Genomic DNA, 24,705 nt, shown 5'->3' with positions numbered 1-24,705 from the left:
ATAAAAAAGTTTAACCGTATGGATGGGCTGTATGAAATGAACAATTTTTGGTAAAAAAAATTACTGAATAATTTTTTTTTTCCAATAAATACCACAATTTATTGTTGTTTAATGTTGAAAGTCACTACTATTATTTTGAACAGAACTGTGTTAGTAGTGAAAAATAAATATGTAAAATCTACATTCCTTCACTCTGCCAGACATATGGTCACAATGATGGTCGTCAGTACAATCTGGTTTGTGTTTATTTTCACGCGCCCTTTAACACCAGGGAATTAGAAATTTTTTCATATAAAGGATCATTCAAAAGTTATGCTCAGTGTCAGTAGTAAATAATTCCTAGACGGTACCTTTTGTATGTAATCTTGGATATTTGCCAAGTAGACAGAGTACAATTTCACACGACAAAGCATTGCCCTAAAATTATTGAAACTTATTATTAAAATTGTCCAGCTCTAAAAACAAAAAATCGCAAAATTCGTAAATTCTTTAGTAGAAATAATCATCGGAATGAGTCACCAATTAAGGTTGGTGAAAAAATTTGAAGAAACCGTTTCTGACAAATATATAAAAAGGGCTAGTAGACCAAAAACTAGACGCTTTGTTGAAAATATTACTGCTGTAGCGCAAAGTGTTGCTGAAAAACATTCAACTTCGACATATCGCCGTTCTCAGCCATTAGGCATCCACAAATCGACCGTTTGGCGGATTTTACCTGCAGGCGGACTCATGGTGGACATTTAAATTATGTAGTCTCTCATTTTTGACATGTAATTGTTAAGAGCAATATTTTGAAAACAAAATAGTAAAACCTGATTGAATCTAAATTTTTATATATTTTATTTAGAAACAACATCTAGGCGTGTCTTTTGAAAGACCTTTTATAATCAGCAAATAAAATTGATTCACAACCTAGCGGCTTTCAGTAGCCACGCAAACAAACGAGTCCACACTAGAAATCAACTCCATTAGTAATTACTCACTCAAACGACGCCCATAAAGCAATGCATTTCTCAACAAGCCTTGAACCTCTCGACACACCTCCTACACGAAGTCTAATATCCTAACGTCTGCTTCGAATATACTAATCTTTCACCCTTAAGGCGATTACTCTGTAAACTTAAACCGCAACAATGCTCATCTACCTCCTCTACTCACCACTACTCAGCCGCAACTGCACACAATGATAAGAGGATAGCCTGAAATCCTTCAATACACACACGCACACACCTATAATAAGTACTGTACATAATATTATGACCTCCTAACCAACAACCAAACCAACTATAAAGCAATGCTGCCTTGTAATCCTTAATGAATTACTGATTAGTAATTCAATTATATGCAAGCGCATAATCCCAGTTGAGCCCAATGCACTTCAGGTCCAAGTATCCGCGTATGTAAGTGCAACCAGAGACATAAATTGCAACAGACATATTTTATAATTAAATGGAGATATTTCATGAATTCACCACCACTGCCGTTGCATACGACGTAATTTGTGCGAATACTTTTTAATGAGCAAATATTTTACTTAATAACTTGCGTTTTTGTTGAAATGAATTCATTACGGAAATTTTACACATTATTGAGTTCGCCCACTGTTCCTTACCCGTAAGAGTAAATATATTTTTGATGGTGGTTTGCGGCTTTGATACCACAATTGCCTTAATCGATTTTTCTCGCTGCGCACAAACACTTGCATATACATAGATACATACATACATGTACATCTACATTTTCATCCGGGCATGCCGGGGCGTATGAGTGTTCGATATGCTGGCCAAGTCTGTCATGGCGTGTAAGCGTTTAAAATAGTGCGAACGCGTCGAATAACTGTTGTTAACACGAAATGTGTTAACAAGTCGCAATAGGGGTTGGGCGAGTGCACGTGTGTGTGTGCATGCATGTGTATGTATACACACAAGTTGCAATGACATTAACAGCAAGGCAAAGGGGAAAAGTCGGATTGTCTGCGTTTTTAAACAATTTACCATTTTTCACCAACTGCTTTATTTACATGAATTTCATTTAACATTGGAAATTAAATTAGCGCACACGGAAATGCCTTTCAGTGGTTGTCGAGTCGGCGGCACTGGCAGTTTCCGGTGTATTATTGCAGCACGTTAAGGAATGGTGCTGTGGCATGAAAAGAAAATCGTGCATACGTTCAAATATGCTTTAATTCACATTTATTGTGCTTTTGTTTTATTTATTTTTATTTTTTTTATAATTTTTTTTTGTCCACACGTCGTCTTGCGCATTTGAGATTTTCACATTGCATTCATTCTCACAATTAGTGGTGTTGATTTACAATAAGTAGTTGCATTCGCAAACAATGCAGCTGCAACGGCGGCAACAACAGCACTTGCCTCCACCAACAACGGCTTTCCAACCGCTTTTATTTATTCGTATGCGGCACATTCATGCCCGTCACCGTTTTCCATTTTCTAGAAACAATCAGAGTGCGCGAATTTTCTTAGTTTTCACATGACACATGCACAAATACACTCACACTCACACCAACACGCTAGACCTTCGTAATAGATGTGTGTGAAAATTTTTATTTGAAATTTACTTTTTATCCAAGGCTGTACATTTTTTGCGTACACAGTTTTTTCTATTGCGATATTTATTTCTTCTTCCACTTTATTTTTACAAAATTATATGTGACGAACGCGACTGTTCGTATGTAATTCTATTGTTTTAAATTGCCGCATGGCGTAACGTGTTAACAAGCAACTGTGAGCTGCCACTATTGTACTGCCACCGCGCAGAGGATCACGCCGGCTTACAACCGGGCAAATAGGCAGGCAGTTCTGCATACGGCCTACACTGGAAAAAGCAAATGTGCGAATGTATTACAATTTTGCTTATACAAAAATAACAAATCGCAAAGTCACCTTCTTCGATTTCTTCATTGAGAGTCAAGCAACCATTCAGACAGTAGCGGCTGTTATGGCCAATTTGCTTTGTGTATCCCAGTGCAGAGCAGAGATAAACAAATTATTCGCTAATACATATATGAACTAAAAGCCACATCACGATTGAGATTTGAAGCTTGCACCAGCATAGCTACTTTTTTGACATGAGTTCGGCGGGCAAAATTAGATTATTGCCCATCAGACAAGTTAATCTAGCCTAAGCTAACTTACAACTCCCATTAAAAAATAAAAAAAAAAGTTAACAAACCGAAATAATCAGTGGATATTTTGTGATAAATATTATTTATTAATCCATGTTTTCGGAATTTGCTTCGATACACAATTGTGCACGTTTTTCCAAGTTATCAAACAATCTAAGTCTTTTTCAAGAATTTCGACTAAGATGGAGGTATCATGGGATTGAATAGTTTTCCTTTCATTACGAAATGCAGTTTCGGGTATGGATAATAGTCGAAGGTCAAATGAATTGAACACGGCGACAGGGTTCAACGAAATAATTTGCGCTTTTGTCAAAAAGTCGGTCATAACTCTTGGCCGATGAGGTCGATTTTGAAGCTGTTGGGATACATTGGGCATGTGGCATAAATTTTAAATTGAGTTTACCGCAGTCAAAATACTGATACTCAGTTATCTTAGGGTTCTCTAATTACATTTAGACAGGGGAAAATCTACTCTGTGCGAGTCAAGAATCGTTTTTTTACATAAAATTTACATTCTTTTTCTTGTCAAACCAGTACCCACTTTCGTCGTAGTGGCTTTTAATATGCTGGAATTTATTTTTCGTATTTTTATTTTATGGGCCCCAACGAAATATCTTGCCTTGATATAACGGTGAAGTCGAACGATGTTGGCCACTTTTGTTAGCTTGAGTTTATGAAGAAATAGGTTTCTGAGGAATTCTCAGTTCCCCTCTAACGATTTGCACAGACCATTTCATACTATTTGAAAAATATTCTTTGCGGAAGGTCTGGTGCTTCGTTGCTACTAAGCGACTATTGCAATCGATTGTGATAGTCGTCAATTTTCGTTCGGGTGAAACAAATATCATCGTATGCCTTTAGAAGCATTTGGTGTATTTCGGTAGAATACTTACCAAGTCCACTATAACGCAAAAGTCAATCACTGTTCTTTGTTTAAAACTCATTTTTCGACTATAATACAAAAGGCGCCTTCGATTCGCCACTTTTCTGTTCGCTATCTCTGGGCTCTGCTCAATTGATGAAAAATTTTCATGTGAAAGCAACAACAAGGTGTGAATACCCATAGGTATAGACTAACTAAATAGATAAAGCTAAAATTGAAGAAAAAAATTAAGTACATCTTTAATCAGCGGCCGCCATAGCCGAGTGGGTTGGAACGTGGCTACCATCCGGAAACTCCCGGGTTCGTATTTTCGACCATGAAACACCAAAAAGAATGATGGGAAAGGTTGTTTCTAAGAGATGTTGCCCCATGGCACGCAATGCCAAAACTTCCAGTGTATTTTGCCTTGACAAAAATGTCCTCATAAAAAACCATCCGCAGTTCGGAGTCGATATACCTTAACACTCAATACCGCCGACAGAAAAAAGTGTCTAGAATCAACGCGATTTTTTTACCACTTCAAACTTGTACTTTGTTATAAAGGGTGGTTAAGTTTCAAGGGCCGGTGTTGATTTTGAATAAAATAATAGGACTATGAATAAGTTCGTGCGGTTTTACAACAGATGGCGTAACTTGATTATTATTCCATCGATCTACATTTCCAAACATTCATTGGAGAGCTACTGTCGTAAGGCACAAACGTCAGTATAAGTTTTTTATTTGAAGCGTAAACAACAATATTTTTACCACACTTGAAAATGTCGAATTTCGTGCCAAATAATGTGTTTTTGCGGGGAATTCTTCTTCATTATTTTAATATGAAGAAAAAAGCAGCCGAAAGTCATCGTATCTTGGTGGAAGTTTATGGTGAGCATGCTCTATCTGAGCGAACGTGCCAGAAGTGGTTTGCACGCTTTAAAAGTGGTGATTTTGGCTTGGAAGACGAAGAACGCGAGGGTGCGCCGCCAAAGTTCATGGATACCGAATTGGAGGAATTGCTCGATCAAGATCCGGCTCAAACGCAAGAAGAGGTTGCAAAAACTTTGGGAGTTGATCAATCAACCATTTCCAAACGTTTAAAAGCCATGGGAATGATCCGAAAGGTAGGCCATTGGGTGCCGTATGAATTGAAGCCAAGAGACGTTGAACGCCGTTTTATGGCATGCGAACAACTGCTTCAACGGCACAAAAGAAAGGGTTTTTTGCATCGAATTGTGACTGGCGATGAAAAGTGGGTCCATTACGACAATCCAAAACGTCGGGCAACGTATGGATACCCTGGCCATGCTTCAACATCGACGTCGGCGCAGAATATTCATGGCCTGAAGGTTATGCTGTGTATCTGGTGGGACCAGCTGGGTGTTGTGTATTATGAGCTACTGAAACCGAATGAAACGATTACGGGGGATGTCTACCGACGACAATTGATGCGTTTGAGCCGAGCACTGCGAGAAAAACGGCCGCAATACGCCGATAGACACGACAAAGTTATTTTGCAACATGACAATGCTCGGCCACATGTTGCACAAGTGGTCAAAACATACTTAGAAACGCTCAAATGGGATGTCCTACCCCACCCGCCGTATAGTCCAGACCTTGCGCCATCCGATTACTATCTCTTCCGATCGATGCAACATGGCCTGGCTGACCAGCACTTCCGTAATTACGATGAAGTCAAAAAATGGATCGATTCGTGGATTGCGGCAAAACCGACCGAATTTTTCACAAAGGGAATCCGTGAATTGCCAGAAAGATGGGAAAAAGTAGTAGTAAGCGATGGACAATATTTTGAATATTAAATTTGTAACCATTTTACGTCAATAAAGTTTCAAATTTCGAAAAAAACCGCACGAACTTATTCATAGTCCTATTACAATTTTTTTAGCAAATTATTGTCATTTCTCTTTATTATGATAATATTGGTATGGCTCAATTACGTATGGAACAAAATATCGCCAAAGCCAAATGGCTACCGCGGCCTCGGCGGCACACCTCCATCCGATGGTCCAAATTTTCGATGACGCTGAGGTATAATTAAGGTTCTATACCGTTAATGTGTCGAAATATCTGATCCTTTAGCTCTTGAATTGTTGCTGACTTATCGACGTACACTTTTTCTTTCAAATAAGCCCAAAGAAAGAAGACCAATGGTGTCGTTGACGTTTAGGTGTGGTTCACATTCAACATCGGCCATTGAAATTTAACCACTCTTTACTAAATAAAGTTCATTGATGTATAAAACCGCATACTAGAAAATTATTTAGAATTTTTCTAACTCTAAGTAAAAAGCTCGAATATTTCATGAAAATTTGCCGAATTTTTTAAAATTTTATCGAATTTTTACAAAATTCGAAATTTTGCTTTATATGGTTCTTTTTGTAGTATAAACTATATATTTATAAAAAAAATATTTTTATATTTTATAAAACCATTACTTTTATAAAAAAATAATTTTTATAAAAAATCATTATTTTTATACAAAAACATTATTTTTATACAAAAACATTATTTTCAAAAAAAACCATTATTTTAATAAACAAATTATTTAAAAAAAAATTATTTTAATAAAAAAAAATATTTTTATAAAAAAAATATTATTTTATTTTTATAAAAAAAATATTTTTATAAGAAATAATTGAAATTACAAAATAAATAAATAGCCAAAACTTATCAATATGTGCTGTACATTTTATTTTGATTTAGACAAAGATATTTACATATTTGTGTATCTTTGAACGCTTCCCTACATTTTCTGCTTACCACAAATTCCGTTCGTTAGCTTAATTTCTGTATTTCTTTTTACCTTCAGTGATGAATTTGCTATAATAGGTTATACCAGTAGCAGAGAATGAAAAAATGAGGCAACAAGAAAAAGCAATAAAGCTTAAATATATCTACTATATACAGTTCGAGTTAAAAAAAGTATACACGGCACGAATTCTCAGCGAAGAAAATAAAATTTTTTCAAAAATTCACGCGAATATTGAATTAAAAAAATTTCAAAAATCAACGCAAATTTTGAGCTAGTTAAAGCTTTCACTTTGTTATAATACTAAAATTAAACCGCATATAAAACTGCATACCCAGAATATTTCCAAATATTCTGACTACAAAATTTGAAAAAAATTTAGATTAAGAAACTTTCATGTTAAAATCATTCTTGTTGTAAATGGTTTTTCAATTGGCGCGGGTCGATTTTGGCGCCCTGTGGCAGCCATTTTGTTTTGGTGACATCTGTCAAATCTTTTGTTTATTATTCAGTTGTTTATGCCAAATCATCATGGCAAGTTACACGATTGAACAGCACGTTCAAATGATAAAACTTTATTATCAAAATGAGTGTTCATTAACGCAAACGTTGCGCGCATTGCGCCCATTTTTCGGTAGACGTGGTGACCCTTCCAATTTCTTATGGCCCATATTGAACCATATGGACCTAGACGACATGTGGTTCCAGCAGGACGGCGCTACGTGCCACACAGCAAACGCCATTTTATTCCATTTCAACATCTACCCGCCGTTATTGAAAAACCCCTTATATACTAATGTTGAAGCACAAAAAAAAAAAGTTAATGAAAATTCGATGGAAAATTTGCCGCATTTTCATAAATAAAAAATACGAATTTTGCAACTTTTCATTACATGGCCTTTGTTGAGCACAAGGCACGATATTTTGTTTATGGCAGAAAATGCGCAACACCTCAGCAAAAAACAAAATTGTCGAAACTCCTCGCGAATATTGAATAAATAAATTTCAAAAATCAGCGCAAAATTTAAGCCCCTTAAAGTTTTCACTTATAATTCTAAAATTGAATGGGCTATAAAGCTGCATACCTAGAATATTTCCAAAAAAGTTTGGAATTTTCATTCAAATTTGCCGAATTTTTATAATAAAATATAAAAAGTTTCAAACTTTGCCTTATATGGCCTTTGTTGTAATATGAACTATACTTTGTATAGTTTATACGTATAAAAAAACATATTAAAAAAAATAAAAACAAAAAGCAAAAATAAAAAAAAAAAAACAAAAAAAAAATTGTGAATATTTGTCAAAATCTCGAGTACACTTTCTTTTGACGCTGACAGTACGTACTCGCATACACAAAATGATTTACACGCGGTATTGTCATAGAAAGATGGCGTAGCGAAACGCAAAAGCAGCGTTGAACTCAGCCATAACCAAATAAATCTAACACAAGTACAACTGCTCTAAGAGTTTGTTTTTTTCCTTTCCAGTTTTCTCCACTCAGTCAAATTGAAAATTCACAACTCATTTCAACTAATTTATAAAAAGAACAACAAACTACTCAGTGCCTCTAATTCAAAGGTGTTTTGCGAAACATCATAATTTCAAGCTTTTCCACAAATTTATTATAATGAATGTGATCATTATAGTCATCTCACTGCGATGCTCGTGCAATCATCAATTTTCGTTGGTCAGTTACCTTTTGACGTTCTTAATTCTTCTTCACAAACCGTTCATGTGAAGTCACAACAATGCGATGGGTTACCGCAAGCCACTTATTTACTTACACAATTTCCGGGCATAGGTGTAGAGAATTGATTAGCAGTCGGTGCTTCGCTATGTGTCGTCCAATGGTGTGCTGAAAAGTAGTAAAGATGCCATCGTCTCAAAATACAGTGCACTCAAATACACAACCATACGCTGCCCATGTCGTGACTCTCTTCAAAACAAAACAAAATGCAAAGCAAAACGGATGCAGAGTGGGTTTCAACTCAGCAGCGCCACAATCATCTAAGCGTTGCTCGTATAAACAACATTTTAATTAAGTCTACATAAGGTTTACTTTGAGCAGACAATTTAATGAATTTCTAGAGGATTAGGTGCGTACTAGAAACGCTCCGAAATGGGCTAGTTCTGGGCTAATCTCGAGACAATCCAATTTACTGCACCACAAATAAAATATAATAAAGTAGTAGTAGCTCAATTTCGTGTACTTCGCCCCATTTGACGCTTCAATTTTTGCCTTGTCACTTTGTAAGAATTTAGCAAATGGCATTCGTAGCGGTCAAGCAGTATTTGTGAAAGAGGTGAGAGCTTTAAACTAATATATGCACATACATACATACACATGATCCATCCTATGTGCCTGTGTGCTGCTTATGTTCTTGTCCATATGTACATATGTCTCTATTACGTGTGCAGCATAATGACTGGTCATGAAAAATTTGCGGTTTATGGAATGAAAGTAGGAAATGGTGAAATAGTGAAATAGCGAAATAGTGAAACAATGTTGGCGATGATTTGCTTAATTCAATTACTATTTAAATTAGTAGCTATTGTTCGTTTCACGGTCTGTTTAGAAATTTCTTTTGAAACTACACAGAAAGTTGCACAGATGGGTTCTGAAAATCATTAATCAAGACAATTTTAATTTAATCGAAAATCATTATGGCTTGCTAAAGGTTCAACCACCTTCGCATTTGACGCACTCGCAGTGTTAGAGAAATTTAAGTGTCATTAGTGTTTCAAAGTAGCCGCGTATCAATTTCGCAATGTTATGTTCGTCTCAAATTAACGAAGTGTTTCAAACTGTTAGCTAAAAACACTGCCTGCGTTGAGGTATGAGTTTTATGAGCGAATCAATATTGAACCTTGAGTGCCCGACTTTATTGTGCACCGCGTATAAGGAAAGAAAATAACCACTGCGGGAGCCTTTAAAATGTTCCCTCCTGGCTCATCCTAAGTGCTGATATTACTTGCAGATACCAGGTTTGAAGTGGGCGTCAAATTACTTCGAGAGAATTTCTCGTTGCCACGACACCTCAGTATATCACTGCATTTTTGATAAAAGCATTTAAGACGACTGTGCACTTTTTTCTGCCTGTCACTAAATTACTTGCTTTTATTCAAATATTTCAACAATTACTGATTAGTGGCCGTAGCTTCAGTGTAAGTGCATCTTAAAAGTTGAATAAAATACTATATTTTCCTATAATAAATCAGAATCTATAGACCTTAAAGCGAAACCTGTTAAAGTCACATAAGTTGTTATGCCTAAAGTTTACAGATATATTTATATTTATTTTTAAATATTGTATATACGAGGGTCGTTTTAAAAGTCCGTGCAAGGCTGAGAGAAGGCACTACTAGCACGTATCGAGGTTATGTTTAGTTAGCAACATCTCTTGGAAGAACACACAACAAGTTTCAGTCAGATTGGTATATTTCTTTGTCTTCGGCATTTATTTAAATCAAGGAAGTCGGGGTTATGTTAGGTCAGGATAAATAACTACCCTTACGAGGGTCCACTTGGACAAATATTAAATATTTGTCCGTTTTGATACCATACAGTGGAAGAGGGAAAGGAAAAGAACCAGATAGGTGGAAAAAGGACGAAGGAGATTTGAATGAGAGGATGATGACCAACAGTGGTTAATTACGTATTTGTATTAACCGCTTCAAGCTACTAATGAGTTTCACCAGATGTGCAGGACAGCAGGACAGCTTAGAAGAAGGTGCTGCGATAATTCCAGCCTCGTCCTCCAGGCAGCTTCTGCAGGAAGGGCTTAAGGCAATCCCCCAGTTTCACCGTATGGACACCCAACGGACAAAATCTGGTAAGAATACTTACCAAATTCGAGTGCTACGGCTTTGTTAACCTTAGAAGTGCCCTCGAGCGCCCCCGATCTACGCGTAGCCAGAAAAATCTCTCGATTTTGCAAGTTTGCGCACTAGCCCAGCGCAGGGTGAGCTAACGCGAGGCTCATCTTTCTAGGAGCAGACCACAAATTCTCAAGAGAACCCCAATCTTCTCATTGTGCGATGAAATCGTCTCCAAGATCCCCTGTCTGATCAGCTCATCATCCCAGCAGTTTCTCTCTATGCAGCTATGTGCGCGAAGCAGAATGAAGTATTCGGATGCAATGGAGAGAGAATTTAGGCATTCCGTGACTAATTTCGGACGTACAAACAGCGAGCCCAAGGCCCTAATTGCAGATTGGCTATCGGAGTAGATATTTACTTCCTTAACGGTAATTACCGAAGTGAGCAACTAGTCGACTGCTTCCTTAATTGCGGCTACCTCCGCTTGGAAAACACTACAGTAGTCCGGAAATGTAAATTTGAGCTTGATGAGGAGCTACTCGCAGAATACTCCCACGCCAATTTTTCCGTCCAACTTAGAGCTATCCGGGAACATGTTTGCCATGCCCTGCCTCCAAATGTTGCACACCGCCCACTCCTGCCTTGAGAGAATATTAATTGAAAAAATTCCGCTCGGACATAGCGAGGGTGTACAATGATCCAGCACCATGGGGATGAACTCAAAATTTTACGAATACCAGAGAGTTTTTCCTGCAATATCCCCGGGTCCCACATTCAACTAAGTGTTCAGTGCTGGATTAGGAGAGGTCCGAAGCGCCCTACTGATTCCAATGAGGGCAGACCGTTCGATCCTCTCCAGCTTCTTAATTGATGCCATACTTTCCAGCGAGGCTCATGCTTGGTTTTGCACTACCTTTGCTTTTTCTTCCTCTCATTTATTTTCCGAACTGAAATCACGTTCTGTTAAGAAAATTGGTGTAATATTGCTCTTATTTTTTTAGAAAACCCTATTTTCACCTTCATTTCTAATTCGTACACTTATTATAATATTCAAGCTCAATCTTCGAAATTCTTTGAATCTTCTTAGTAAATTGCAAACAGAAGTCGTTTATTGGATTTTCAATCTTTTGAGTTATGATGCTTTTCCAGCAAACGAGCGACTAGTACTAAAATATTTGCCACATTGCTCTCTTTCCATTTGCTTACATATGAGCAGCATTGCGTCATTACACCTGCGTCGCAAATATATGTAGTGGATATTACATGACCAGTCAGCAATAATTGGCCATTTAGTTCATTGAAATGCAGCAAACAAAGCTAAATTAACCATTTAATTGCGGCGCGTACGCGACACAGCAGGCATTTTTTCCAGCATTTAATGTCCAACACATGTCCACAATACCAGTATAACAGTTAATAAAAATGAATATTTTTAAGCAATTTTTTTTGTGCTATTTTTATTTTGATATGCATTTTTCTATGTATTTAATGATGCACGTGCCACAAACAGGTACAAGCGCAAAGTAAATATGTATAATATTTGAATAAAGCGCAGCTCCATCAGGTGAATAAAGACAACAACAACTACATATGTCATAGTGATGTTGACAACATTGCCACTGTTGGATACTGCCGCCGAGCAGTGATTGAGTTTATGTGGCGAAGTATTGCTTTTACTCTGTGGCTGCAATGCGGGTGAGCGTAGAGAGCCACCGCATATTTAACATGGCCAAGCTGCTTAAGTAATTGTGATAATTGCATTTCGCTATACTCGTCACACACGCACACATAAATACGCATGTTATCATTATAAGCACAAAGACACAAATAGTACCCGGTGACCGGTGGTACAGGAAGTGTAAGCTATGTTAAGCTAAACCACGGCCATGACCATACCTGTCCAATGGAAGCGGAAAAAACTACTAATGGGACTAAAAAAATGTATAATTGATATAATTCAATTATACCAGGTGTTTACCTGTGAAACCGGAATTCACACACCATTTGACAACATCACCAATTTCTTACAGCAACACCTATTTTTGTACAGCAAATACGACGATATGCATCCAGTGCTTTGAGCTTCTAAAATCAAAGGTAACCTCAACAAATAATCGAATTGTGCTATGTCTCGGCCCAAAAATATCGCAAAGATGAAAAGAGTACACACAAAGTCATTTTCATTGATGAGTGAGAGCGTAACAGTACCCCAAGTATAGTGTTCCATATAGGAACGGCAGGGATGATTAGTTGATCAGCGTTATCCTGCTCTAAGCGAATTTGACTGAATCTGCTGATGCGCCTACTAACTGGGGTGTGAAAAAAAACTGTGATTGTGTTAATGATATACGAAGAAAATCAACTCAGCCTTCATTTATGATGCTTTCTTGCTGCCTGAACCACGAATAATTGTACGAGTGAGTGAATAAATGTGAAATGATCGTGCAGAATTCAGCGTGCCGAAGCACGCCCGTGAGGTTACAGCTGAAGTTCCCCTCACACACAGCTATTGGCCAATCCTGGTAAATCTATCATCCTTGGACCAAACCTTAAAAATCTTTTCACCATGGGTATAGTGTGCCATACAAAGGGTAGGAAAGCTTAGCTGATAATGTTTCCCCTATGCCGCTTCTTCACCAAACTTGGCTCCTGCTAAGTACTACTTGCTTTAGACGCATTTGCCAGATGAGTGGTGCGATTGAAAATATGAACATTTTGTGTTTTGCGAGGCATGAAAATAATTCGTAACTAAAAAGTTTTTTCTTTAAATAAACTTTGTTCTAGCATTTCGAATAACAAACAAAATTTCCAGTTTCATACGTATTCTTAGAGAAAAATTTTTTAGGAAACTGAAATTAATTGGAAACTCGTTTTTCTTACAAAACAAAAATATTAAAAACGCAAGCGTAGTCGCCACACTGAAATTTATTAAAATCCAGTACTAGCAAAACAAGTTTTTTTTGTCAATGGCGCAATTAAAACACAAAATGAAAGAAGTTGCTCTAAAATGAACTCGTCAAAGCGTCAAATGTTATAAAAAATTCAATTGTTCTCTTTCTAGTTAAACACCTTACACCAAGCTTGAGTGATTTCATTTTAATGCTAGAATTATATTACTGGTACCTTCAATTGACTGAACTCATACAAGAGAGGCGCTTAGAAGACGGTTTAATGGGGTCTCTGGCTCAAAAGGAAATTGTCGTCGTACTTAATACTGGTCATAAAATTTATGAAAACAGAAAGTTGATGAGCATAAACAAAAAACAAAGCAGCAATGAGAACAGATGGTTGCGGGTCGGGACGATAGGTCGAGGCAGCTCGTGGCTGACAATAAACAAATTTTTATTTAAATTTATGACCACTTGAGTTCTATTTGAAAGTGTGCATACACTCAGTGCACTTTGCCGCCTCTCTGCCATGCTCTGCTCCACAACGATTCAACAAAAGCCCCGACAACGGAAAGTGCAAGCCAGCCGTGAGTCAAACTAATCAAGCAAACAGTGGCACTCAGCGACATTTTAATGCTAATTTGGGCAAATGAATAGAAATTACATGCATATGTATGTATGTATATACAGATAGTAGCTTCAGTTGGGGAAGAGCTGCTACTATACAGAAAACAACAACACAAATATATATTCAAACAAGTGCCTTTAAGTGCATTCGGGTTTCACGATGCTGCATGGAGAAGTAGTGCAGCCACGCATAAGCTGTCTCCTATTCGTAAAGTGCATAAGTAAATGTAGGGGTAGAGATATGGAGATATGCATATTGTTGAAATATGATGTAAAAAGGTGACTGTTTGGAATTGCTTTGGCAGCAGCTACTAGAATTATGTTACACATACAGACAAATAAATCTGCAATATGAACTGAAATTAGTAGTGAGTGTGCATGAAAGGATTAGTGAGTATGCAGTACTACTTCATACACACCATGAGGCTGGCATACATGCATTTGTGCACATCGCTTTAGTGAACAGCTGATGCCATCGCCAATAGCACCACTGCGGCTGCAGAAATACAGTTAGCACAAAAAGAGACAAAAACTACAATAACAATCCAAGAAAGAAAAATTTTAAGACAATAACACAGCTACTTGCATACACAAACAAACGCATTGGCGGGAAAACACCTCTACAAATAATGGCAATAACAAAAACAAAAAGAAATTGTTGATCGCGGCAATCAAACGTCGGAAGCCTTCAAATCGGTAAAAGTAATTTGTATTTGATGGTAGTAGAAATATTCATTACAATTTAATTGTGAAAACAAATACATAAGAAATGGAAGCAGCGCACAGAGATGAAAGCAAATGAAAAATCGTATGCAAATGATTGCTAACACATCACACATAGGTAGATCGGGTTTTTCAAGTGAAAGTTCATATTGTTGACACAGTTTTAAAAAAACTCAGTCGTTGATTCGGAACGACTTAAGAAGTTATTTGCATAAAGTAAACTAACCAAATAACTGAAAAACAATTTTGTTTCTTGTCATCGTAAAGTTGGTGATTTAAATTTCTTTGTTCATAAAATGTTTAGTAGCTTTAATTTCTTTTGTGCTTTTTAAATAGAATCTTTTTCATTTTCAAATGAAAGTTTCAAGGCGAATTCATGGAAGGCGACTACGCTAGAGCAAAAAAACACATTTAAATGTACTTTTAGTTTTTGGCAATTTGGTGGTTTTAATGTCAAAATTTCAATGAGAATGTAAACAAAAAAAAAAAATAGGGTAACAACAAACAAGCTGGGCACTTTCACGGCGAATTCAATACTGAAGGGGCCGTCTTCCCAAAACAGATACTTTAGTTTTTGCCATTTTGACTAGTCTGACATCAGATGGCTTCTCAATACAAAACAAACAAACGGAGTAAGAAGAAATTTCAAGTTTGTGAAAATTCAGTGAATGGCTTGGTAATGTTGTGATTTGTGACATTTAAACTATGGAAGCACAAATGAATATAAAGCCTCCAAATACAGTTTTTTGCGTTTTTATGCAATTTGCCGTCATGAAAAAGCTCCTCATAAAAAAAATATCTCCCATTCGGAGTTGGCTTGAAACTGTAGGTCCCTCCATCAAAACACACAGCAGAAATAGGGGAAGAGGTGTATGCGGCAATTATTTATTTTATGCGGATGACGCCATGGCAAGAAAGTGTGTGTATATAATTTCTTGGGTTTGCTTTCGCCTACCCCTTTCTTTTGTTTGTTCGGCATCGGGTTCTGGCGACAGAGCGAATTCGGAAGGTGCAACCTTATATTATATCATCCTTGAGACACTGACACTCCAAAATTAAACATGACGTGGATTCGTCCTGGAAAGCAACAGTGAACCGTTTAGATGTGCGTTCTTAACTTTTCAGTTTCAGTAGATATTTTGAAGCAGTTGCCTTCAATGCCTTAAAACTCGATTTTATAGGGCTATTGGAAAAGCCGTGCTAGATACTTAAGAATATTTTTAATGAAGAAAATTCTGATTAATTTGTGTAGAGCTTAAGCGTTTTCGAGATTATTTTAAAAAGCATTTTTTTTTTTCTTTTTTAAATGTTAGCGCGAGGGTGCGATTTTTTATTTCTGTTATTTTTGGATTTCTGTTTTAAGTCACAGGTGACCCACCCTAATACAAATCATCGATAAAATTTGAACCAAGCCACGAGAGTTAGAAATGGAATAATAGGAATACTTCACCTCCATAAAACAAAGAAATTTGGTATTGCAACTATTTTGCGATTTATTTTACAAACCAGTATGAATTTTGAACTGTCCAAAAAGGTATAACATTCTAATGTAGGATATACACGCTCCAACCGTTGTATCCACACGTTGTACAAAGAGTTGGACGGCTGTTTAGTATGCACGTTCCGCCATGATGGAACGCGTTGTCCACCTTTATTATTCTCATACTCGTGGTGTTGAACCTTTCGGGCAAGCGAAATTTGTTCAATAATAATAATTGAGGGAATGTTATTTTATTTATTATTTGTTATTTTATTTTTTTTTAATTAGTTTTTTTTTTTAATTTATTATTCTTTATTTAATTTTTTTCCTTTGCTTTTAATTTTTTTTTTTCAAATTAAAATTTTTTTTTATTTATTGATTTATTTTTTTAATTTGTTTTATTTCATATTTTTCATATTTTTTATATTTTTAAATTTTTTATTTTTTATGTTTTTAATTTTTTTTAATTTATTATTCCTTATCTAAATTTTTTCCTTTGTGTTTTTTTAATTTTTTTTCACATTTTAATTTTTTTCTCTCAATTTTAAATTTTTTTTATTTATCTATTTATTTGTTTATTATTTTTTTTCGGTTTTATATATTCATCTTTTTTTATGGTTTTTTTTAACTTTTTTAAATTTTTTTTTTAATTTATTCATATTTGTATATATTTTTAAGTCTTTTTATTTATACATATTTTTTATATTTTATTTCATATTTGTTATTTTTTTATATATTTCCATTTTTATATGTTTTAAAATTTTTTTATTTATTTATATTTTTTTTTTTTTTTTAATTATTTAAACATTTTATTACTTATTTTTTCACACTTTTTATTTTTTTTATTTTTGATTTATTAAATTAAATAACTAATTTTCTTTCCAATTTTTGTAAATTCCTTTTGGTTGGTTGGTTTAAGGGTGACCCCGCATCGGAGTGCCACATAGACCGCAAGTTCGGTCCGTTGTGTTGCCCTAGAGCTCATTATGTTACATGATTTCCCCACCTAACCGAGATTTTTATTGTGGATTTTGGTCAAAGATATTAATTCGTTTCGAGAATTTGATGAGAGATTCGATTTTCAGGTTCGAGAGTACTGAAAGATTGTCAATTGTTGGAGAGCCAAGAAGAGCGAGGCGACTTCTGGCTAGACCGGGACAACTGCACAGCAAATGTCTACTCGATACTTCCTCATCTTCGTCCTCGCAGTATCTGCACAGGTCGTTTTGAGGAACCCCAAGCCGACGTGCGTGAGTGCCCAACAGGCAGTGGCCGGTGATAAGAAATATTATATGCCTTAGTTCGTGTTTCGAAAGACTTATAAGGGTTTTTGTCTGTTTCAGATTGTAGGATGGCCAGATTTGTCTGGTCGTAACGCAAGTAGTTTCCACTCGCCACCTCCGATCAGCAATGCTGTAAAATTCTCGATCAATTCCTTTTACATTTATATTTTTTATATTTAAATTTTTTTATTATTATTTAATTTTTTTTAATTTGTTTTGTTTTATATTTTTTTTATATTTTTTACTTTTGAAAATTTTTATATATTTTTTATTTTTAATTTATTATACCTTATTTAATTTTTTTCCTCTGTTTTTTTTTTTTGTATTTTTGGTTGTTATTTATTTATTTATTTTTTAATTTTTTTAAATTTATTTGGTTGGTTGGTTGGTTGGTTTAAGGGTGACCCCGCATCGGAGTGCCACATAGACCGCAAGTTGGGTCCGTTGTGTTGCCCTAGAGCTCATTATGTTACATGATTTCCCCACCTAACCGAGATTTTTATTGTGGATTTTGGTCAAAGATATTAATTCGTTTCGAGAATTTGATGAGAGATTCGATTTTCAGGCTCGAGAGTACTGAAAGATTGTCAATTGTTGGAGAGCCAAGAAGAGCGAGGCGACTTCTGGCTAGACCGGGACAACTGCACAGCAAATGTCTACTCGATACTTCTTCATCTTCGTCCTCGCAGTATCTGCACAGGTCGTTCTGAGGAACCCCGAGCCGACGTGCGTGAGTGCCCAACAGGCAGTGGCCGGTGATAAGAGATATTATATGCCTTAGTTCGTGTTTCGAAAGACTTATAAGGGTTTTCGTCTGTTTCAGATTGTAGGATGGCCAGATTTGTCTGGTCGTAACGCAAGTAGTTTCCACTCTCCACCTCCGATCAGCAATGATGTGAAATTCTCGATCAATGAGCAATTTACATGTTGAGAGCGGAATGTGGATTGTGGGTAAGTTACTAACATTTGATTGCGCAGCTCCGGCTCTTGCGAGCTCATCAGCTTTGCAGTTACCTTCGAATCCACTGTGACCCGGTATCCAGATAACTTGGACAGAATTCTGAACACTTATCTCGTTAAGAGATAAGAGACAGGATCGAACCACATCTGAGTGGGTATAAGAGGAGCTGAGTGCTCGAACGGCCGCTTGACTGTCGGTGAAAAAGCGGATATCCTCTAGTGATATTCTATTTTCTAAGAGAGTTTTCGCAGCATACCAGATAGCGCATACTTCCGCTTGGAATACGCTACAGTAGTCGGGTAATCTAAATGATAGATTGATGTGAGGGGAATTGGAAAAGATTCCAAATCCCACTTTGCCGTCTTGTTTTGAACCATCTGTATATATAGTCAGAGGGCCATTGATTTCGGTTAGATTTGTCTTCCATTCTTCCCTAGTTGGGAGTGAACAGGAGAATAGCAAGGGTGGTGATGGAAGACTTACATGATAGTCTGTGTCAGAAGAGATAACAGTGTTCCTGTTCAGTATGGCCGAATGGCCAAGATACTTATTCCATTTCGATATAGCATTCATGCGTGTCGCTGCTTTCGCTGCAATCGCTTTGCCAGCCAGATCGATAGGGAACAAGTGAAGCAACGTATTTAGAGCCTTAGTAGGTGTTGTACTTAAGCATCCTGTTATCAGGAGGCAGGCTGTTCTTTGAACTCGATCAATTGTGGCTACTCTACACCGTTTTTCGAGTGCTGTCCACCATACAACCACACCGTAGAAGAGTATCGGTTTGATGATCGAGGTATATATCCAATAAATGATCCGAGGTGAAAAACCCCAGGTTTTGCCTATAGCTTTCTTGCAAGTATAAAGAGCTATGAAAGCTTTTTTGCATCTGTTTTCGATGTTCAATTTCCAACTCAACTTCCTATCTAGAATAACTCCTAGATATTTAGCTGAATCAGATAGGAGTAATGATTCCCCTTTTAAGGTTATTGTTTGCAGTGGAGGAGATTGTTGTTTCCTATTGAAGAGAACAAGATCTGTCTTTGCTGGATTCGCATTTAGTCCGCACTCGGTGCACCATTTTGACAGAATATTGATTGAGCGTTGCATGAGCTCATGAGATTTCGAAGCAAATTGTTTACAGCGAGATTCCAGAGAAGGGGTGAAAGTACTCCGCCTTGAGGAGTGCCTTTGACGGCGTACATTCTCATGCGGCTTAACCCAAGCTCTAAAGTGATTATTTTATTTTGGAGCATTTGTTCGATCATCTTTCGGATGGAGTAATTAATACCCAATTTGGCAATTTCAGACAAAATAGCGTTGGGTTCAATATTATTAAAAGCACCTTCTATGTCCATAAATGCGACAAGAGAGTACTCCTTATTGTGAAGGGAAGTTTCCACTGTTTGCACCAGTGAATGAAGTGCCGTTTCAGTCGATTTCCCTTTAGTGTAGGCATGTTGTGCCTCTGAGATCAACTTAGTATCAAGTTGGGTTTTGATTTGCTCATCTAAGACTTTTTCAAAAGCCTTTAAGCAAAAAGAGGTTAGGCTAATGGGCCTGAAGTCGTTTGGTTTACAGTGTGAAGGCTTCCCCGTTTTCGGAATGAATACTACCTTCGATTTCTTCCAAATTGTCGGAAGATAAGACAGATTTAAACACTTGTTAAAGATCCTGGTTAACCAAGGCAGTAGAATTTCTAGTCCTTCTTGAAGTTCTGCTGGAATGATGTTGTCAGGACCTGGTGATTTAAATTTTTTAAAGCTTAGTATTGCTGTAGAGATGCTATTAGAGCTGATTAGATCTGATCTATTCCCATAATTACTCTGAAAAGTGCTGGGAAGTGCAGGTAAATTTATTTTATTTCATATTTTTTTATTTTTTAATTTTTTTATATTTTTTATTTTTATTTTTTAATTTATTTTTCTTCATTTATTTTTTTATATTTTTTATTTTTTTTTTAATTTATTATTCTTCATTTAATTTTTTTTTATTTTTTTCAATTTTTAATTTTTCTTATTTCTAGTGTTTTTTTGTTTTTATATAATCATCTATTTTTTTATCTTGTTTTTATTATTTAAACTTTTTTTAATTTTTTTTTAATTTATTCATATTTGTATAAATTTTTAAGTTCTTTTATTTATTCATATTTTTTATATTTCATTTCATATTTGTTACTTTTTTTATATATATATTTTCTTTAATTTGGATTTTTTTTTATTTATTTATTTATTTGTTTTTGTTTTATTATTTAAACATTTTATTTTTTTAGTTTTTGTAATTTTTTTATATTTTTAAATTTTTTTATTTATATTTATTAAATTCAATAACCAATTTTCTTTTAAATTTTTTAAAATTCTTTTTACATATGTACATTCATATTTAAATTTTTTTTGTTTATTATTTGTTATTGAATATTTTTTATTTTTATTTGTATTTCTTCTGTATAGGCTTAATTTAATTTTTTTAATTAATTTATTTTTTTTATTTTATTTTATTTTTTTTTATGTTTTTTTAATTTTTTTTATATTTCTTTTATTTTTGGTCAATTGTGGCCGACTCCCAATGCGAAACGCACGGAATCTCTGCTTAGCCAACATTTGAACGCCCATCTTTGGCAAACGCATGACTTCTGCAGAAGTTGTCTGGAAGAGGAGATGAACTCGCACCTCCTGAGCCATTGTCCTGCTCTAGCCAGACGGAGATTTACCATTTAGGTCTGTCCACCTTTAGTGAACTGGAAGATCTCAGTACTCTGGAAATCAGCGATTTTCTAAAATTACCTAACCTAGCGCACAGCTAAGCCTTAGCACCAAGTAAACTAATACTTTTCGAGCTTTCGAAGCTCCTTCCACCTTTTGGTTAACTTGCAGAACCTCAGAGAAATTGTTTGACTTAAAAAAGTAGAACAAAAATACTTTAAAAAGTTTCATTGGCTCATTTTTCTTTACATTTTCGTCTACTATAAACTAAAACAAGAAACAGTAGATGCCACTAAATATTTTATAATACTTCCCACAACTGTAAAAAATACGCGCTAAAATATGTTCACACGACCACGCCAATTATGGAAGCTACAAAGTTCAAAATAACCATTTCAAATTGCCCTTTACACGGCATTTCGTAAATATTTTGGGCCAATTCTGTTTATTGTCTTTCACCACGCACAACTTTTTGTCATAAAAGGTATTACGTTCTGCTGTTGAAAACAAACATTTAAGCCAATTAAAGAAAATACTGCCACCTGCTGTTGGCCTTGTTTTGATCGCGCAGCTAATTTCAGTAAATTTTTGACAAATCACAAAGAAGTCAGCCAAGACAGCTCAAAATTAATTTCCTCTCAATTTAAGCAATCAATTTATGTTTAGCTTATGACGTAACTCAGAATGTAATTGGTGCTGATATTGCGAATTATAGGTGTCGAGGAAAAGTGAAAAAAAGAAAAATACGTTTCCAAAGTCCAAAGTTATCAGCACTAAACGCTGGCTTATTCTAGCATTCAAAGTAATATAGTTAACTGAATTTGTCAAAAAAAAATACAAAGCCAACTACAACAATATGTAGGTACGCTTGCATGGCAGTTAGCAACAGCAAAGCAAGCAACTTTGTGAATATGGAATTGGAATTTTAAGAATTTGCAAATTCGATTCAGAAAACGCAGGAGAAACGTGTCAGAAAATTGAGTTAAAAGCCAAACTCTAAACCGCTAAGTTCGCATGCGATTTTGTCGTATATTCATAAATAAGTGTAAATATAAGTGTATGTGCGTATGTAAAAAAAGGTATATGAATGTATGCAAGCACAAGCATTGGTCGTCTGTAAGTGCACACAAATACATACACACATATCTGCATATGGGAAACGACTTAAATGCCAACCGACTTAAAATGCCAAAAGCGTTTTGTTGCCGGTATGTTTTACACACCGCGCCTGTTCGACTATCGGGGCAGTATCCTAATCTGCGGGCTTGTGGCAGTCGGTTGTTTCAGTTTTTGGCCGGTGGATGAAATTTAATGAGCACGAAATGGTAAGCTGCCGTTTTGCGCCGAACAAAACTAAAGCAGCGTAAATAAGACTGAAGCTTGAGCAAATCCTAAATAAGTAGTAAAACAAACGAGAATGGGAATAGAGAGCAAAGCAAAAGTGGCGAAAATAGGGAACGCAAATGAATGCAAAGCGAAGAATTTGAAAGGTGCGCGCGAAATTTATGCAGTAAAGGTAAAGAATGAAAGGAGTGTAAAAAAAAAGTTCGTCACTTGAACTCTTAAATCACGGGAATTTAAAATTTGTGTGCGCAACAACGCAAAATATGCATTTAAAACACGATTTTCATTCAGCTTCATCTTCAGCAGTTCTGCGTTGCCGTTTTTGCTCACCCCTTCAGGTCGATCGGTTGGCTGCCGTTGCTGGAGGGCATTTTTCCAGCTGTGTGCATGATTTCGTAGACCTGTTTTATTTTCATGTTTACTTCTAAAATCGTGATTCGATATAAATCCGCTTTTGTTCGTGAAAAAAATTGATAAAAATTAAAACATGATTTGCGCTGAAAAGCAAAAAGGAAATTTTTACTACGTCAAGAAAAAAAAGGCAATTTAAATTTAGAAACCGGATGCGAGACGTGACATCATAGGCATTGAATGTAATAAAATAAAATTAGAAAAATTATAATAAAATTGCAATGAACACAAATATTATACCCTTGAAAGTTTTGCTTCACTGCACAGATTTTAATTATTTCCCCTTTGGTTTATCTCTCAGCTTTTCATGCAACAAATAAGATTTCAAACAATGCACAATTTTCACAAAGTTGGAAAGCTATTAAAAACGTAATAATCATTTCCGGCAAAATATTTCCATTTAATTAAAATGCGCCGTAGGCCGTTGTTGTTGTTGTTGCATATGTAGTAGTAACTCAATATATCGGAGGCTGTTATTTATTTTTCTTGTTTTCTCATATTTTGTATTTTACCATTTTTTATTCTATGAAATGCTATTTTGTTGAAATATTTTTATTTACTACAATTTTTTTTATTAAAATACTTTTCACTGTATGAAATCTCTAACGTTATATTTTTTTTTTTTCTTCTTCTTCTTTTTTTTGTTTAGCAACACCAAAAAGTACTCGAAATTCGTTGAAAAATTACGAAAAGAGCAACACGATCTCTTTCAGCTACGCGTTACATTTTTGCATTTTCAATTTTAAACAAAAACAATTTTTTCAACTCGATCGTTTCAATTCGATTTTGATCGATATGCATTTGCGCTGAAGCGGCAACAAAAGTGGCAGCAACAACTTTTCGTTTCGTTGAATACTCGCGACAGACTGACGAAAAATCGAGTGCAGTGCCAACAGCAACTTGAAAACTCAGCTAAGCACCGGCCAACAACAATGCCACAAAAGCGGCTGGTGGCGAGAGAGAAGGCGAAGAAGAAGAGCCATTTAACAATGCACAGTGTATGAGGGCCGGCCGAAGATGGATATTGAGATATGAAATTTACAAAAATTTAATAACAATTGATAAAGAATGCTTGTAGTAAAGGCGGTGAGAGTATGGAGGATTGGCCATTTGTATAATGAAATAAAAAAACGTATCCAAATTAATATTAATTTATTAATAAATATTTTGCCAAGTCCACTATCAGCGTTGTATTCATACGGGATGACTAGCAAAAGTTCGCTAAACTCAATTGAAAAAATATACATTTTTTTTTAATTTTTTTAAATTTAAGTTTTTTTTTATTTTTGAAGTGAAACTTCTTAGGCGTCGATGGACGAGCGAGAATGGACAGTAAAATTTCAAGGCCATGCAACGTTTTGGGCATTTTCGTTCCGCGAGAGAGAAAAAAGATATAACGTAGAGGAAAGAGCTATAGAGAGACCTATACCTTATATATATCTTAGACACACTTTAGGCTCCTTTTCCTAAGTTTTTCCTTGTGGTTGCTAATTTCTAGTCAGAAATAAAACTGCCTACTTTTTAGCGCTTGTTTGTTGGTGCAAACTTGTGGGAAATATATTTTTGGTGCCTACTTTTTGGCGTTATATTTCCTTGGTGCCTACTGTTTAGGGCGTTTTTTGGTCCCAATTTTTTTGGCGTTGCTTTTTAGTGCCTACTTTTTGGCGCTTATTTCCGTTTTCTGGCTAGTGCT

The 24,705-nt window shown here is 35.7% G+C and overlaps 1 protein-coding gene across 2 annotated transcripts in view; it reads right to left on the bottom strand.

Moving 5' to 3' along the window:
- Positions 1-23,685, bottom strand: part of LOC128864305 (uncharacterized) — a 173,064-nt gene extending 149,379 nt beyond the window's left edge. The window contains exon 1 of one of the 2 annotated variants that reach the window (XM_054103906.1): positions 23,253-23,685. The gene's annotated coding sequence lies outside the window, so the exon portion shown is untranslated. The remainder of the gene's footprint in view (positions 1-23,252) is intronic. The other variant, XM_054103907.1, reaches the window with a different exon arrangement.
- Between the last annotated feature and the right edge of the window lie 1,020 nt (positions 23,686-24,705).

This window comes from Anastrepha ludens, chromosome 5 (genome assembly GCF_028408465.1).
Source record: "Anastrepha ludens isolate Willacy chromosome 5, idAnaLude1.1, whole genome shotgun sequence".
Classification (NCBI taxonomy): domain Eukaryota; kingdom Metazoa; phylum Arthropoda; class Insecta; order Diptera; family Tephritidae; genus Anastrepha; species Anastrepha ludens.
This window is presented reverse-complemented; position numbering and strand designations above follow the sequence as displayed.